Below are 16,357 nucleotides of genomic sequence, written 5' to 3' on the forward strand. Positions count from 1 at the left end.
AGGAGTTAAATCTGAACCTGAATTTCTCTGCAAACATCTTGGATTACACCTAAAATCTTTTAAACACTTGAGCTTACCCATGAGGCCCAGGGAAGCTCAAGATCCTTGGCCTTTGGGGGATTTCACAATGGGCCACCCACTGAGAAAGTTGAAGTTGGCACCTATGCCCCTGCAGTCCATTCTTCAGAAGCCCTTCCAAATATTGCTGTGAGCTTCCCTGTGGAAACAAAAACATTAATGAAAATGACGGGTCTGATTGATACAATCTGGACAAGGGCTAAGGCCTAAACCACAGGTGACATTACATTCTTTAAAACACTGAAGTTAAGTCTCTTGTTTTGTGTCCGACTGGCCTACTTGATTCAGCTACTTAGAAGTAATAACACAGAATGTTCAGATGAATATTGAGGGGTGTATTAAGTATTAGAACTGAAATCAGTAGATCAAATAAGTAAGGATTAATCAACCGACATAGGCCTGGCAGGCACCCTTGTTCTTAAGACCAAGAACCGAACTTAGGCACTCTCCCTGCTGATATAACCATTAATGAAAATTAGGGAATACATGCTTGTGTGAGTGATTTGTCCACAACTCTTCTGCAGTTGACAGAGTCTTTGAGCAAGGTCCACTCGCATAATTATGTGCATGCGATCTGGTTCTCATTAAGAATAAAAAGTCTCCATTCCATACAGTTTAGTCCCAAGTTACTGTTCATAGGAATGCAGCCTTAGTTCCACTTACGTTTGGTTTCGATATACTATAGCCCAAGAGTAGTACCAGTGCCAGGTTGCTGGGGATCATAGGACAAATCCCTGCTCTGGAACTCCCATGGCACCCCTTTCCTGATCCTGATGGTGTACTGGATGCTACCTCTGCCATCAGCACTGAGGGTTCAGGGGCTGAAGTGTCCTCTAATGAATGTGGGCCCTTGATCAGTGCCCCCTAGTCAACCCCTGATATAACCCTGGCCTGGGAAGACATCATTAGTAACGTTCCCATGGCACCATATTTTAGCCAATGCTTGTTCTACCTTGGACCCATTACATCTACAACCCCAGGGCCTAGGAGAAGGGGGTACTTTGTACCCAGGGCCAACATCAGAAAGGGGGCCCAGGAGCCAAAGGAAAGGGCCCAGAAAGTTCCTGGGATCTGACATTTTCCTATCTCACCTGAACTCGCTGTCTACGCAGGATGCTGGGTCACAACCACGTGCATGCAGTGTTAATTGCTGCTGCAAGCCATGCACACCAGACCCAGGAATGCATCCATGACCCTCCTTAACACAGTGTCAAATCTGGGAGGAAGCTGGCCTGCCACAGTAGTTCTTTGGCTTGTGGATCTCATAACCATGAGGAAGTGTATAGAAGCTCAGGGACCCAGTTGTGGGGCTACAGCTGCTGCAGGAGTTCATTTTGGTTCATTCTAGTGTGAGCCTAAATACAATGATGCTATTTTTCTGCAGTGGATTTTCTACATTTCAAAGATTTTTTGAACATTAACATTGTCATTATCATTAACAGTATTTATTTAGAGAGACTTAGGAATGTGTTTGGTTTTCAGTATTACTTTATCTAGCTGCCAATGCCATGTGGTCAGGTGGACCTGGACTCTGCATCAAGAAGCCTAGAAGACCTGGGCTCCAAAGACTATTGTGGCTGTCAGCACCCTCCCCCTACCCTATTTCCCCCCCCCCATCTGCTTGCTCCCATTGCCCCCTCCCTCTTTGGGAAGGGGCCCAGAAGAAACTTTGTACCCCCTGATAAAATTCCTCTCATAGGCTCTGTACAACCCCCTAAACAAGTTACTTCATTAGGCTGGAAGAACAGTGAGGGATGACTGGCAGTAGCTGGAGAAGCCCCTACAGAAATTGCTATTAGTCTACCAAAGCCTTCAAGTGATGCCCAGATCTTTAAGTACAAGCTGGGTGTGTGCTTCTTTGTGTTCAGTGAATTTTGTGTTTGATTGAAATAAGTTCATTTTCTATGGGGATAATACAAGAAGTAGTTTCATCTTACCATCATTCTTCTAAAACACTTACTGTTTCTAGGTACCTGTTCTACCTTTTGTTCTTATTGGCAGTAGTTCTAAATGGGAAAGGATGAAAGATCTGATCCTTAATAAGTACCACCTGTTATTTTATAAGACTACAGTTCCAATAAGACTATAAACACAAGTGCTAACGAGACTATAAATGCCATGTTTGGTTTCACATTAGAAGTATTTTTGCTATTCAAAAGCAAAGGGTTTGTCCATATGTGGGGCAAAGTAGCTCAAAGCATACGCCATTCATGTGACCACCTAACTAAAAACCAAGGATTCTTTTAGAAGAAAATATTGGAGCATACATTGGATCAGTGAACAGTTCTTTGGAAAAACACTGAAATATGCCACGTTCCATCAAATATTTTGGCAACAAAATCAGTAGACAGCCTTAAAATGCATGAATAGTGAAATATAAGAAACATACACAAAGCCTCATATACTGATGTGTGCAAATCTCTCTCTCTCTCTCTCTCTCTCTCTCTCTCTCTCTCTCTCCAGTTACAGTTCTATCCACACTTACCTGAGAGTAAGGGCTCAATCCTATCTAACTTTCCAGGCTGATGCAGCTGTCCCAATGGGGTGTGTGCAGGATCCTCTGATTTGGAACACTGGTAAAGGAACATAGGGGAACATTTGTTCCCTTACCTTGGGGCTTTCTTGTGGCTGCATTGGTGCCAGAAAGTTGGATAGGTTTGGACCCTATGTCTCATTAAATTCAGTGGAGTTTTCTTCTGAGGAGACTTGCTTAGGCTTGTGCTGTTAGCCAGAAATAAAATAGGTACATTAAGGACCCACTTCACAGGGTTGTTGGAAATGTGAAAGCATGCCAATATTAAAATAGACACAGTTAGTAGAACCAAAAAGGTACAATTACCTGGACAGAGATGGACCAACCAAAATCATGAGCTCACTATTAAACTAGAGATGATTTTCAGTGCAATCCTATGAAACTTCTTTCTTTCTTTCTTTCTTTCTTTCTTTCTTTCTTTCTTTCTTTTGTTGGGGCTTACTCCTACATAAGCATGCCTAGGATTGTACTGTTTTCACCCTTCAAAAACCTCTAGGTATAACTCACAAATGGTTTCTCTCCTGACTCTTAGCCAGAGCTATCAACATATTAAAGGTATTTTAAATTGATTATTTCATTGATCTGAAGGCCTTAGGAGTGGACCTCAACAGGTGGGAAACCCTGGCCTCTGAGTGGCCTGCTTGGAGGCAGGCTGTGCAGCATGGCCTTTCCCAGTTTGAAGAGAAACTTGGCCAACAGTCTGAGGCAAAGAGACAAAGAAGGAAGGCCCATAGCAGGGAGACAGACCAGGGACAGACTGTACTTGCTCCCGGTGTGGAAGGGATTGTCACTGCTGAATTGGCCTTTTCAGCCACACTAGACGCTGTTCCAGAACCACCTATCAGAGCACGATACCATAGTCTTTCGAGATTGAAGGTTGCCAACAACAACAAATTTCATTGAATACATTTACAGAATATGAACCTCAAATGAGGCGTCTTCTGAGAATCTTGGAGAAAGCAAGCGTCTCTCAAATGCAAGACAAGTTATGTTAAAAACGAAAGCTCCCAATAACAACTGGAAATAAAGTTGAATGTTATTTTTTATCAGGGAAGTGAATTATTCTCTGCTACAAAAACTTCAGAAGCCTAAGGGCACAAGCCTAACCAGGTCTACTCAGAAGTAAGCCCTATTGTGTTCAATGGGTCTTACTCCCAGGAAAGTGAGGTTAGGATTGCAGCCTCAGTTGTTTCATACATCCAGGGTCATCTATTCTGCGCAAGACAGGGTCTTCAAAGGTACATTGACATGAGTTTCAGAGCAGGGAGCTTTGGTTGCTGGTGAACAACACTTCAGAGTGACAAATTTCATTCATGGAAACAACACCTACATGGGAAGACACATGTAAACATTGGATACATGTTATATGTGAAGGCTGCTCATTTACTTTTTCTGCTGTGCTTGCAAACTAGCTTCAAATACACATATGATAGCAAGAGAGAGGGAAGATTTTTCTTAACCATGGGCAGACCAATCCTAACCTATGCTGATGCAGTGGGGCTGCATGGCCTGCACTGTATCCAGAGCTGGTTAGGAAGAGGATGGAGATCTACTTGGAGGAAGGGGCTATTTTTCCTCTTACCCCATGTAAAGCTCCAGTCTGCCCAATGGGGCTACTTGGATCTTAAATTGCTAGTGGAAATCTGAGTAGCTCTGTATAAAGCTGCCAGGACTGGGAAGGGGTTAGGATATGACAGAGGCCTCCTCTGCTGATCCTGCCCCCCTCCTGGGCATATCCCAGCTCCCATTCACCCTTCCTTGCCCCCTAACACTCCCTCCATTTTCCTCAAGCCACTGCACCTCTCTATGGAAAACTCACCTTCAGTGGCAGCCAAAGATCCAAATGCAGCACTGGAGGCCATTTCTGCCAGCACTGTGTGCTCTAGAACAGGGGTGCCCAAACCCCAGCCCTGGGGCCACTTGCGGCCCTTGAGGACTCCCAATGCGGCCCTCGGGGAGCTCCCAGTCTCCAATGAGCCTCTGGCCCTCCGGAGACTTGCTGGAGCCTGCACTGGCCTGATGCAACTGTTTGACCTCTTGCGTGAGCTGTGGGATGAGGGCTCCCTCCACTACTTGTTGTTTCACATCTGTGATGCAGTAGCAGCAGCAAAGGAAAGGCCAGCCTTGTTTTGTGCAAGGCTTTTTATAGGCCTTGAGCTATTGCAAGACCTTCATTCATTCATATAAGTTCATCTTTAACATATTCATTCATGTATACTTATGTAAATTTATTCAAATTTTAAATGTAAATTAATTATTTTTTTCCCCAGTCCCCGAAACAGTGTCAGAGAGATGATGTGGCCCTCCTGCCAAAAACTTTGGACACCCCTGCTCTAGAATAGTCACAAATGTGCTTTATGACAAGTTTGCGACATTCTAGGCTGGTGCAGCGGGTGCTGCACTCGCAGATGCCAAGATTAGAATTGTGTGGTGAGTTTCATAATTCCGAAAGCCATTGCACACTATAAAGACTAACAGCACTAACAGGGTGCACTGCCTTGTCCTCTTGTTTTTCCTCCACTTTCAAGAAAATCTCTATCCTTGTAGAAGCTCTGTCTTGTGGTTATTGCTAGCCTACCTGGAGGCATTTTGAGGTTGTTCACACCACTATCCAATCAGCAGCCCCTCAATAGCCATTCAAGAGCCATCCTGGCCTCTCTGGTTACTAAGTACAGTATAAATTCTCCCAGTTTGGTTTTGATTCTGGGCTGGACCAATTGGACCCTCAACTTCTCAGGCCTTCTTCTTGTCTAAACCTTTATAGATGAGACCTTCTTGTCTATACCTCACCTTTACCTCGTCTATAGACAATGTTAGGTACTGTATGTAGCAACTGGAAACAGGGCCTTTTCTGTGATGGCACCCCACAGAATTACCCCCTCATAGACATTTTGCCCAACACCATCACCATTATTTTTTGCTTCCTGGTTAACGTCCATTCCACTTAGTTGAATTTTTAACCGCTGATGTTATTGTTGGACTGTAATTTATACTGCTGTTTAACTTATTGTTGCCAATTACAGTCATTTTTATAGTAGTTAACACTTTAAATGGTCTTGTAAGGGCCCTCATAGCCCAGTCCTATGCATGTGATGAGTAAGGCCCAAATCCTAACCAACTTTCCAGCACTGGCATAGCTGCGCAAATGGAACATGTGCTGCATCCTGCAGTTGGGTGGCACTCATGGAGGCCTCATCAAAGTAAGGGAATACTTGTTCCCTTAATTTGGTGCTGCATTGCCCTTACGTAAGTGCTGGAAAGTGGGTTAGGATTGCACTTGAAGTCACACTGAGTTAATTAGGACCTACTCACAGGTAAGAATGGATAGGATTGCTATGACTAAAAGACATTTTACTTGGAAAGGCAGGCTATGCCTTTTAAAAATCAGTAAATAGTACACTGCACCATTGCCTCTCTAAGTCAGTTGTGCTATTGAGATCAATGGAGTTCAAAAATGCTTCCTTTTAGCTGGAGTGCACTAAGAGTATTCAAAGTTTGGGGAGGAGGACAGTTTCATTCAAGTGGTCATTAGGCAAGAGAACTTATAAAAACAACTTCTCCTTTTTTTCACTGTACTAACTCTATAATTTCTAAAGTTTGTTTGCTCTGCTGAGAGGCTACAGTAGCATTGTTTGTTTAAATCCAAGACCTGTTTTAGGTTTTGTATGTTATAGCAAGGAAGATTAACAATAGTGGAGGGTTTTCTCTGCACTCAGTCAATAAGCCCTGCTATAGTTAACCCAGATTTAGAGAGACTGCGTTAACCTGGGACCTGTAGTTTCTCCTACAGGGTTAAGTGACCCATATTAAGATTCGAAGGATGCAATCCTATCCATACTTACTTGGGAATAAGTCCCATCAACTACAATGCGACTTACTTCTGAGTAGGCAGGCACAGAATTGAGCTGTAACTAAAACATAATTAATATGAATGAAAAAACCCTGATAAGGACTGAGGTAGTCTTAACTCTGAATAGGGGCTAAATGCAAGGTGTTCATGGTTCTTCTAATCAGTATTGAGTTGAAACTGTCTGAATAGTCTTAAAATGGGTTAGCTAAACAATACTGGATTAACTACTATGGATTAATTACCCTGGTGGGGTAAACCCACCTATATAGACAAACCCCTAATTATCCGTATTAAATATGCATTATTTAACCTACTAGAGCCAATTAACCTATTAAACCGTTCTAGTTTAACTCCTAACCTTGTTCAAGACCTAGGAGTAGAATGTCACAGAGTTTCTAACTCATACCAGGCAGCATTAATACTAAATGTAGAAATTATAGTAGTAGTAGTAGTAGTAGTAGTAGTAGTAGTAGTAGGGGTTCTTTGGGGGGGAGAAATCTGCATGTTTGTTTGTGGTGTAAAGAATAGTCTCCTTTCATGGCAAGCTGGGGAATTTGTCTACAAGGAAGAAGACAAACAAAGGGTGTTCTTATTCTTATTTTTGGTCATAAAACAACTCATTTGGGTGCTCACCACCAGGTCCAAACTGGTATGACTGCTGTGCATATTTGAACAAAGGAATGGATACAGGAGCGGGCCAAGATCAGCCCTAGACTTCATGAACACAACAGTTATCTGTTGTTATAGCAAAGCTATTTGATTCCAGGATTGAACAGTTTTACAGATTTCTTCAGTCAGAAAATGTTCTATTCTGCCTTTGACTCATGACAAAGTGATTAACTCATCTCTAGGTGGTGGGGCAGGGAGGGTAAGAGAAAATGCTAAAGGAAAATACGATGAGGCTACGGCTCAGTGGAACAGCATATGCAGAAAGTTTCCTTTCCAAGGCTGCATTCCTATTTTCACTTTTCTGAGAGTAAGCCCCTTTGACTATAATGGGCTTACTTCTGAGTAGACATGGCTAGGATTGGGCTCTGAGCTATGTAGGCCAATGATCAGACTCTGGGAAAGGCATCTTCCTGTGTTAAGCCTCTGCAGGTCTTGTGGTGAACACATGGGAAATAGAGCCCTTTCCAGGAAGTGCGGCTGTGGCTTCTCTTCAAACAGATGGAAAGCGGTTGTGACATCATCACCCCATTGTCCCACCAACCAAAAAATGAGAAATGGCCAAGCACTGTTGTTAGTTTTCCCAGTTCTTCTAGTTCAGTCTTTTTCGACCTGTGGGTTGTGACCCCAATGGAGTAACAAAACCTCATTTGGCAGGGGAAGTGGGGGGGGGGGTCAGGCAGCCTTTCAAAGCCTGTGCAGGAGAGAGCTTGGATTCAATCCAAATGGTACTGCCTTGTCAAAACCATGCTCTTGATAGAATCCTGCCCAGCCTCTTCTTGCAGTCTTGCCCTGCAGCTCCTAAAGCCAGCCCTGCTCAAGCTGCTACCAAACAGGATTGCTGTGAAAACATAAGAGTTAGGGGAAATGGGGCAGGCAGGGGTGGGTAGTGATAGGGGCGGGAGTGAGAGGATGGGGTCCCAGGAGGATGGTGGAATTGACAGTGGGTCTCCAATCTCTTATTTATTTATTTATTTATTTATTTGGGTTGTGGCATGAAAAAAGTTGAAGACCACAGTTCTAGGTCATGCTAGCCCCTTTAAGACCCACTGGTTTCAACAGGAAACCATTGCACATGCTGATGCACTTTGGTTTGTAGTTCTTCAAAATCACTGATGGCAAATACTGTTCATGGTCCTATGGAATGCCACTGGTGCCACCTCTACATCTTGTTTACTGGCAGGGCTGTTGTGCTTCTCATGACTTTTCAGTTAGCAGAACTGCCACATCACTGCTTTTGCAGACTGGAAACTAGTGGACTTGTGGGTTTAGTTGAACCTGTTGCATTTCTGCTTGCCACTCCGAATTATTTATTTATTAGATTTGTATTCCGCCTTTCTCCCCGAAGGGCACCCAAGGTGGCTAACAATCAATTTAAAATACAAACATAGTAAGATACAAATAAACATTAAAAATAAAAATAAAAATTTAAAACAAGATACAATACATAGCAGCAGATTAAAAGCACGCAGTAAAAGACATAATTTATAAAAGCTGCCCTTATAAGGCCTCGAAGGCTTTCCTGAATAAAAATGTCTTCAGACCCTGCCAGAAAGTTAATAATGAGGAAGCTGTCCTCAATTCAAAGGGGAGGGAATTCCATAGTGTAGGTGCCACCTCCGAAAAGGCCCTGTTTCTGGCCACCATCCCCTTCACCACTCTCAATGACGGCACAAGCAACAGGGTCCCTTCTGATGACCTCAGAGAACGGACCGAACTATACGGAAGAAGGCAGTCTCTCAAATATGCTGGTCCCAAGCCGTTTAGGGCTTTAAAGGTTATAACCAGCACCTTGAATTCAGCCTGGAAACGAATGGGCAGCCAGTACAGTTGCCAGAGTAGCGGCGTGACAGAGTCAAACTGCCGACCCTCAGCAACTACCCGAGCTGCCACATTCTGCACCAGCTGTAGCTTCCGGACCATCTTCAGGGGCAGCCCCATGTACAGCGTGTTACAATAATCTAATCTTGATGTCACCATGGCATGGACCACTGTAGCCAGATCCGCCCGAGACAGTTATGGCCACAGCAGGCGTAGCAACCGAAGCTGGGTAAAGGCACTCCTGGCTACAGCCGATATCCAGGAGGAGCTGTGAGTCCAGGAGAACCACCAAGCTGCGAACCTGCTCTTTCAGGGGGAGTGCAACCCCATCCAGAGTAGGGCGATAGTCCATCACCCGCACCGTGGATTTCTGCACTAGGAGGACCTCTGTCTTGGCCAGATTTAATTTCAGCTTGTTCGCCCTCATCCAGATCCTAACTGCCTCCAGGCAACGATCCAGGACAGAGACAGCCACCCTGGAGTCCGGTGGAAAGGAGAGATAGAGGGATGAGGAGGAGGAGCCAACAGTGGATGAACAGACATGTGTCCAGGGGCTCCTGAGAGACAGTCTGTTTTCCCCCAAAAAACTGCAGGTCTGAAGATCTTTATCAGGAGAGATAAGATCTTTCCACAGTGCAGGTACCAGAGATTTTGAAAGCCCGACCGGGGGGGGGGGGGAGGGCTTTCTTCTCTGAAACCTAATCTACAGGGACAGTATTGGGGGAGGTGCAGTGTCTGCAATCAAGCTGCTGGCTCCGTGCTAAGATATCATATGGAAGAAAAAGCATGAAGCGTAAAGTTTAAGTTGGAAATTTAAGATAATTATGTGTTAATATTGTCCCCGGCTTTGATTGACTGATTTGGCTAAAAACCCTGGATGGACTGAAGGCATTAATGAGAAATTTTTTAAGGATGTTGAAAGTGCTCTTTATCTTTGTAGTGGAATAAATCGGTCATGGATTAGAATTATAAATATAATTTGGTGTGTGGACTAGAATCCAGAATTACTTGTGGACATAATTTTTTATTAGACTTGAAGGAGTTTTGTCTCCTTGAGACTGTTTCTTTCGTTTTGCTTTTCTCCATTAATTACACTGTTATCTGTAAGAAAAATTCGAAGAATGCCTGACTGAAAAAACATGTGGTGGAAGTAAGGAGAATAATATGCTTTGGACATCTTGTGGATTAGAGAGAAATTGCAAGATGGAGCCTGTTCCAGATATTTGGACTCAAATGATCCTCAAAAATTTGGAAAAATTGCTCACAATGAGAAGACAGGAGTTGGTCCTTGCAGATTCAAGCCAGTTTAAGGACTCTCTCTCAACAGATAGATGTGTGCAAGGAGCAATTGGAAAATGTGAAGAAAACAGAAGCTAAACAGAAGGAGAAAGCGGAAAAGATGATGGTGATGGATGAAATCATTATCAGAAGAGTGGATACAGAAATTAGAAGAGTGAAAAATCAACAGGATCTAGAGGGGACGCTAATGGATATTGAAATAAGATGGAAAGAGTAACATGGGTGCACAAAATACAAAATTTGTGAACAAGAAGAAGAAAACATATCCCAGTTAATTGGAAGAATGAACATACCTTATACAAGAAAGTGTGGGCTTATTGGATTCTGTTATGGAGATAAATTATTAAAGATATTACAGGAGAAAAAATGGAAAGAAAGAAAAAGAAACCTGAGGGTTAAAGAAAATTGGAGGATTTTATTTAGTTAATAACTGGTTTAAATTTACTTTAAAAATAAATATATATGAAATTGATATATGTAAATTAGAATGAATTAGAAAAAATAGTTGGAAATGTTAGCGTGTGGATGGTTTTATAGATGGTTATTATGTTAAAGAAAAAAGTGTAATCAGATTGGAGAATGGTAAAGAACATATAAGAGATTATTGGTTTTATTATAATTTGGAAATTAGATTATTATTATTTGTTATTAATGAGTAATTGAACTAGTTGAGATGATAAAAAGTGAATATTTAGAAAAGATATTATAGGGAATTAGGAAAAATCTATTATACTTGATATAAGAAATATATAAATGAGTAGAAGAGTTAGAAGTAGATGGAAGAATTGTTTTATATGTTATACTTTGGTAATTAGATTATTTTGTTTTAATATTAATGAGTAATTGAAGTAAATTTATGTTTGATAGAAAGTGAAAATTTAGAAAATATAGTAAAGGGCATTAGGGAAAATTTAGTATATATTATATAAATAAATGGATAAACTAATAAGAGGCAGAAGTAGATGAGTAGTAGATTAGGAGATATAGTATGATTAATGAGTAATGGTATATGGTATTTAGCACTCCTAAATGTATGTTATATGTTTGTATGTCTGTGTGAATTAAAAATAAATAATAAAAAAGAAAGGAGAGATAGAGCTGGGTGTCATCAGTATACCGATGGCACCCAACTCCAAAAGTCCAGATGACCTCTCCCAGTTGTTTCACGTAGATGTTAAACTACATGGGGGACAATATAGAACCCTGCAGCACCCCACACCTCAAGGGCCAGGGTGCCAAACAGGAGTCCCCCAGTACCACCATCTGGGATCTGTCAGCCAAGAAGAACCAGAACCACTGCAAAACAGTGCCCCTGATCCCCACCTCGGCCAACCGTCCCAGAAGGACACCATGGTGGAGAGGTCCAAAAGGACTAGCAAGGATAATTATATTAAAGGCATTGGGAAAACCTTTTATTAGGAAAATTATTAAAGGGGCAGAATGTGGCATCCTTAAAGGGAGAATGTCCACACCCACTGAGTGTTTCTTGCTGTTCTTGCAAGTTTGCTATAGGTTTGATGGGAACAGTAGCACAGAGCATCAGATGGTGTTCATGCGTCCCAGTTCACTCCTCTGAAAGTACACTCAAGCAATTAACTAATCAAATTAATTGATGAAATAACAGTTAATCATTATTTATATTCCTTAGTGTTGTATTGGTTTTTAATTTTTGTAAGCTGCCTTGAACTTCCATTGGATGAAAATGCTGGCTAGTATATATATATATATATATATATATATATTTTTAAATGAATTTAACCCCTGACTGAAGGACACAGAGGGAATGGTGGTGGTGGGGTGTTCTGCCGAATCCTAATCCACTAGGCCTTGTGCCCTTGTGCCTTAAACTAATTAAGGCTAATTAGTTTCCCTTGCTAAACTCACAAGTGCAGCAAGCAAAAGTCAGAGTCCAGTCCCAGTCCACAGATTCCAAGTAATTAATCAAATCAGTCAGAGTATCCAAGTCAAAGTCCAAAATCATTAAGCCAAGTCACAGTCAGATTCCAAATTCACTAAGCCAAGCCAGTCTCCTCTCCAACCTGCACTCCTTCTCCAACCCACAAACCCTTTCTGCCTCAGGTGCTCCTTATATCCCTGAGGGCCCTATTGCATTCCAGTGGCTGTAGCTGTGCAGCACACTCTGCTGGATGCCCAGGCCTTAAAAGGGCCACTGCTGACACCACATATACTTCCTTGCCAGGTCTTCCGTGATTCCCGGGGGGGGGGGGGGCATTCCTGCCATTGACTTGGTTCGACATACAGGTTGCCTGTTACTTTTGCAGAAAGGGGAGAGGATGGACCAGTGTGGGCCTGAAGAGGGAGGGGGCCAGCCAGGGAACCAAGGAAAGCTATGGGAAGCTTGTGTCACTGCTCAGGAAACCAAGGCAAGCCGTGGGTGGTCCTCACCTCGCCCCAGGTTTGGTTCTTAGCGGGAGAAGCGTGTACTAGGAGGGGGAGCCTGTGGGGTTGGGAAAGATCGCCTCTATCCGCCTTGCCCCACAGTGGAGGAGAGCAGCTCCTGGTCAATTTCGCTACAGCTTGGTCTGGCCGGGTGGGCTGCGGATTCCCTTTCCATGAATGAGGTGATCAGAGTGGAGGCCAGTACGTGGGGCAGTAAAACTTGGCCGTGTGAGCGCAAGAAACTTCTAAGGAGCACTGAGTGCCCTTGCACGCTCTGGCCACTGACCTTCCGGGCCGCAGCACCGGCACGATCACCTCGTTCTGTTTCAAGCGTGCAACTGCCCGGCACTGCCAGCCAGGGCGTTGCACGGCGATGGACACGTCCGTGAGGTCTGGGCTCGTCCGGAGGGCGAAGCGTTTCTGCTGCCCCCGAGTTCCCTGCTGACCTCTAGTTGTGTTTGCTGGCAGGCCAAGCGAGGCTGCGATCCTGCAGGCACTCACGCGGAAGCGAAAACCTCTTGGTGGCGCCCCGAGGTCTGAGTAAGTACAGGAGACCTCGCGTTCCATGAGCGGGGTGCAGTGGCGTAGCTAGAGGGGGCGCAAAGCACTAAGTTTTGCAGGGAGCCTCGTCGCGGCGTGCCATAGGCACCACCCCTTCCCCTTAGAAGCCATTCAGGGTCCCTAGAGCACAACGGAGGCGAAGGGGAGGGGAAGGAGCCTCTTGCACGCTGTGATGAGGCTCCCTGCAAAACTTTGTATCCCCTCGAGCTACGCCACTGGCTGGAGGGCAGACACTGCAGGGCTCCTTCCGCCCAAACTTGTAGCAGCCGTAGGCGTGTGTGGCTGAGGTCCCCGCCAGGAATGACTGCCTGTACCCGAGAGGTGCAGCGCAAGCCTACGTGTGTTTACTCGGGAGTAAGTCCCACTATGTTCAAGAGGCCTCCATACAGGTGTGCGCATCCTGCGATCCTTGACTCGGGCTTGAGCAGTCTGACTGAAGTCACTTCGCTCTCACCCGGAGAGCAAACAGTTTTGGTTCTCGCTCCACTTCGCGTCTGAAATAGGAAAGGAGAGGCTCGGGTTCAAATCCTTGCCCAGCCGTGGAGCTCGCTGGGTGACCCCGGGGGCCAGTCATTCTGTCGCCCGGCCTAACCCACCTCACAGGGTTGTTGTGTAAGGGTATCATGGCAGCCACCCCCGAAGGGAAGGTGGGAAATGTCAATCATTGTTCGGGCTTCACACAGGGACATTGGCAAGGGACGACCCCTTCCCTGCCTCTCGGTCAATCGACGTGCGCGGACCGAGCAGAGTCAGGGGTGACTATTCTGAGCGGCGCGCAGAGCTATCCTATACTATACGATATATTAGGAGCGAACCTGCCGTACCCAGTGGCATTTGGTCCTTAGTAGGGCGTGCACAGGGGTGCGTCCGGACTCCCAAAATGTGTCCAAAGCCCTTTCCAAAGGTACTGATGAGCAGACTACGAAAACTTAGAATCAGATCAGTGGGGCAAGTCACTTTATTGTCTCACAGAGTCCAACAGTGCGAGTACTCCAGAAGAGTTGACTGGAGGGTGACACCGGGCACCTGGATTGTTCTTCCAGAGAGATAGAGAGAGAGAGAGATCGCGCAATCCTATGCATGTCTACTCAGACGTAAATCCCATTGTGTTCAATGGGGCTTACTCCCAGGAAAGTGAGCATAGGATTTCAGCCAGAGAGAGAGAGAGAGAGAGAGAGAGAGAGGTCAACCCATAAAAGCCCTGTCTGCCTACTCCCGGATCGCCTCAGATCCTCTATCCCTCAGTAATCCATGGGCAGTAGATCTCCTTCACCATCTGCGCTCTCTCCAGGTCGTTGTCTTCCACAGCAGAGTTTAATTCTACTGTTCAGCCCTGTGGCTATTGAGAGACCTCAAATTTCTGTCCAATTGGTGTGTGTGTGTGTGTGTGTGTGTGTGTGTGTGTGTGTGTGTGTGTGAGAGAGAGAGAGAGAGAGAGAGAGAGAGAGAGAGATCTAACCCACGAGGGAGGCCAAAATCTCCTCCAGACAGTCATTTAATCGCGGCAGCCACAGCAGGTTTCTCGGTTTTAGGGTGCAAATATTTAATGGTAACTTAAGAAGTCAAGTCTCCAGGATTAAGTGCATACCAAGATTTATGGAGCCACTTTTATGGGGCCTTTTACAAGAATCGGAGAGATGATTCATTTTTATATGTTACATTTTACACCGCAGTGCAGCTCCCAGGCTGTTAATGTTCAACAGGGTTGGAGGCTGGAGAAGAAACTTTTGTGTGGGGGATTTTTTGGTTGGGTGACTTTCCACCCCCCCCCCCCCGAAACTCGTTCAAACACAGGACTCCAGAAGGGGCGAAGCTTTGATGGGGCTGGCTTTTCTTACAGGTAGTTTCAAACCAGACTTATTAAGAATATTTTTTTTTTACCACCTCGAAACATGAAGGGCGTTCCGAAGGCCCAGATCAGAAGGTTGCAGTCTTATGCACACAGCGGGAGTCGGGCCCATCGTACTGCGGGTGGAACTTCCTTCCGAGTAACCATGCAAGCATAGGATCGGGGTTGCGCACCTCTGAAATCCAAGGGGGCTCACTTCTTCAGCCCGAGGCTGAGCATGTTAACTCGGAAAGAAGACCCACTGCGTTCAACGGTGCTTACTCCCAGGTAAGTGTACATTGTGCTTCCCCATTCATCATGAATAAGTCCCACCTAAAGCTGTGGAACTCGCTTCCAAGCACGCATAAGATTGCGGTGCAAGAGCCCCATTCTATGCATGTCTACTCAGAAGTAAGTTCCATTATAGTCAAGGGGGCTTACTCCCAGGAATGTGTGGATAGGAGTGTAGCGTTAGGCTACAAAGCCCCACTGAACACAATAGGGCTTACTTCTGAGTAGACATGCATAGGATTGTATTGTGCCCTAAATCAATTGACTCCAATATCTGGGTCTCAGGATCCACGTTTAAAGCCACGTTTAAAGCCCCCCCCCCCTTTATGGGTTTCACCTAAGCCGATCTGTCGCCAACTGGAAGAGATTTGTTCTCACTTCCCTCTCTCAGTGTGCTCTAGTCTCTCGTCGTCTTGCTCTCTGCCGCCCGAGAGCCAGGGGACACTTGCGTAGCCAGAGAGGGGGCGGCGCACTAAGTTTTGCAGGGAGCCTCCCCGCAGCTTGCAAGCGGCCTCTCCCCCTCCCCTTGGGAGCCATTCGCCTCCGTTCCCCCCCCCCCACATGGCTGTAAAGGGGAGGGGAGGAGCCGCTTGCACGCTGCGGGGAGGCTCCCTACAAAACTTAGTACGCCGCCCCCCCCTCTAGCTACGCCAAGCCAGAGTGAAGGTGAGGAGGGTTTCGGAGGCTCTTCTACAGCCTTGTGCCTGCTTACTCAGAAGTTCAGGACAACTTATCTCTGTAGCTTTGCCTTCTATCTTCTGGGAAAAGAACACAGCACTCTGATATAATCGCAGCTATTGGGAGCTTCAGTGAGTACACCGTAAGACTCCTAGTAAAAAAGCAATTCTTTGGCCCCTGTGATCACAATTTAAAAACGTCACAATTTAAAAACTGCGATCCTATTGCTTACTTGTCAGTAAGACCCACTGAACTCAATGTAACTGCATCAACATGTTGTATAGGATTAGCTTGTGGTGATGGATTCCTTAGAGCAGGGGTGCCCAAACCCCCGCCCTGGGGCCACTTGCGG

At 45.1% G+C, this 16,357-nt stretch overlaps 1 long non-coding RNA gene across 1 annotated transcript in view; it reads right to left on the bottom strand.

The window, feature by feature from the left end:
• Positions 1-16,357, bottom strand: part of LOC136655333 (uncharacterized) — a 41,762-nt gene that overhangs the window by 19,824 nt on the left and 5,581 nt on the right. The window contains exon 2 of the long non-coding RNA XR_010794647.1: positions 78-217. This is a non-coding gene — a long non-coding RNA (uncharacterized lncRNA). The remainder of the gene's footprint in view (positions 1-77; positions 218-16,357) is intronic.

Source organism: Tiliqua scincoides, chromosome 6 (genome assembly GCF_035046505.1).
Source record: "Tiliqua scincoides isolate rTilSci1 chromosome 6, rTilSci1.hap2, whole genome shotgun sequence".
Classification (NCBI taxonomy): Eukaryota; Metazoa; Chordata; class Lepidosauria; order Squamata; family Scincidae; genus Tiliqua; species Tiliqua scincoides.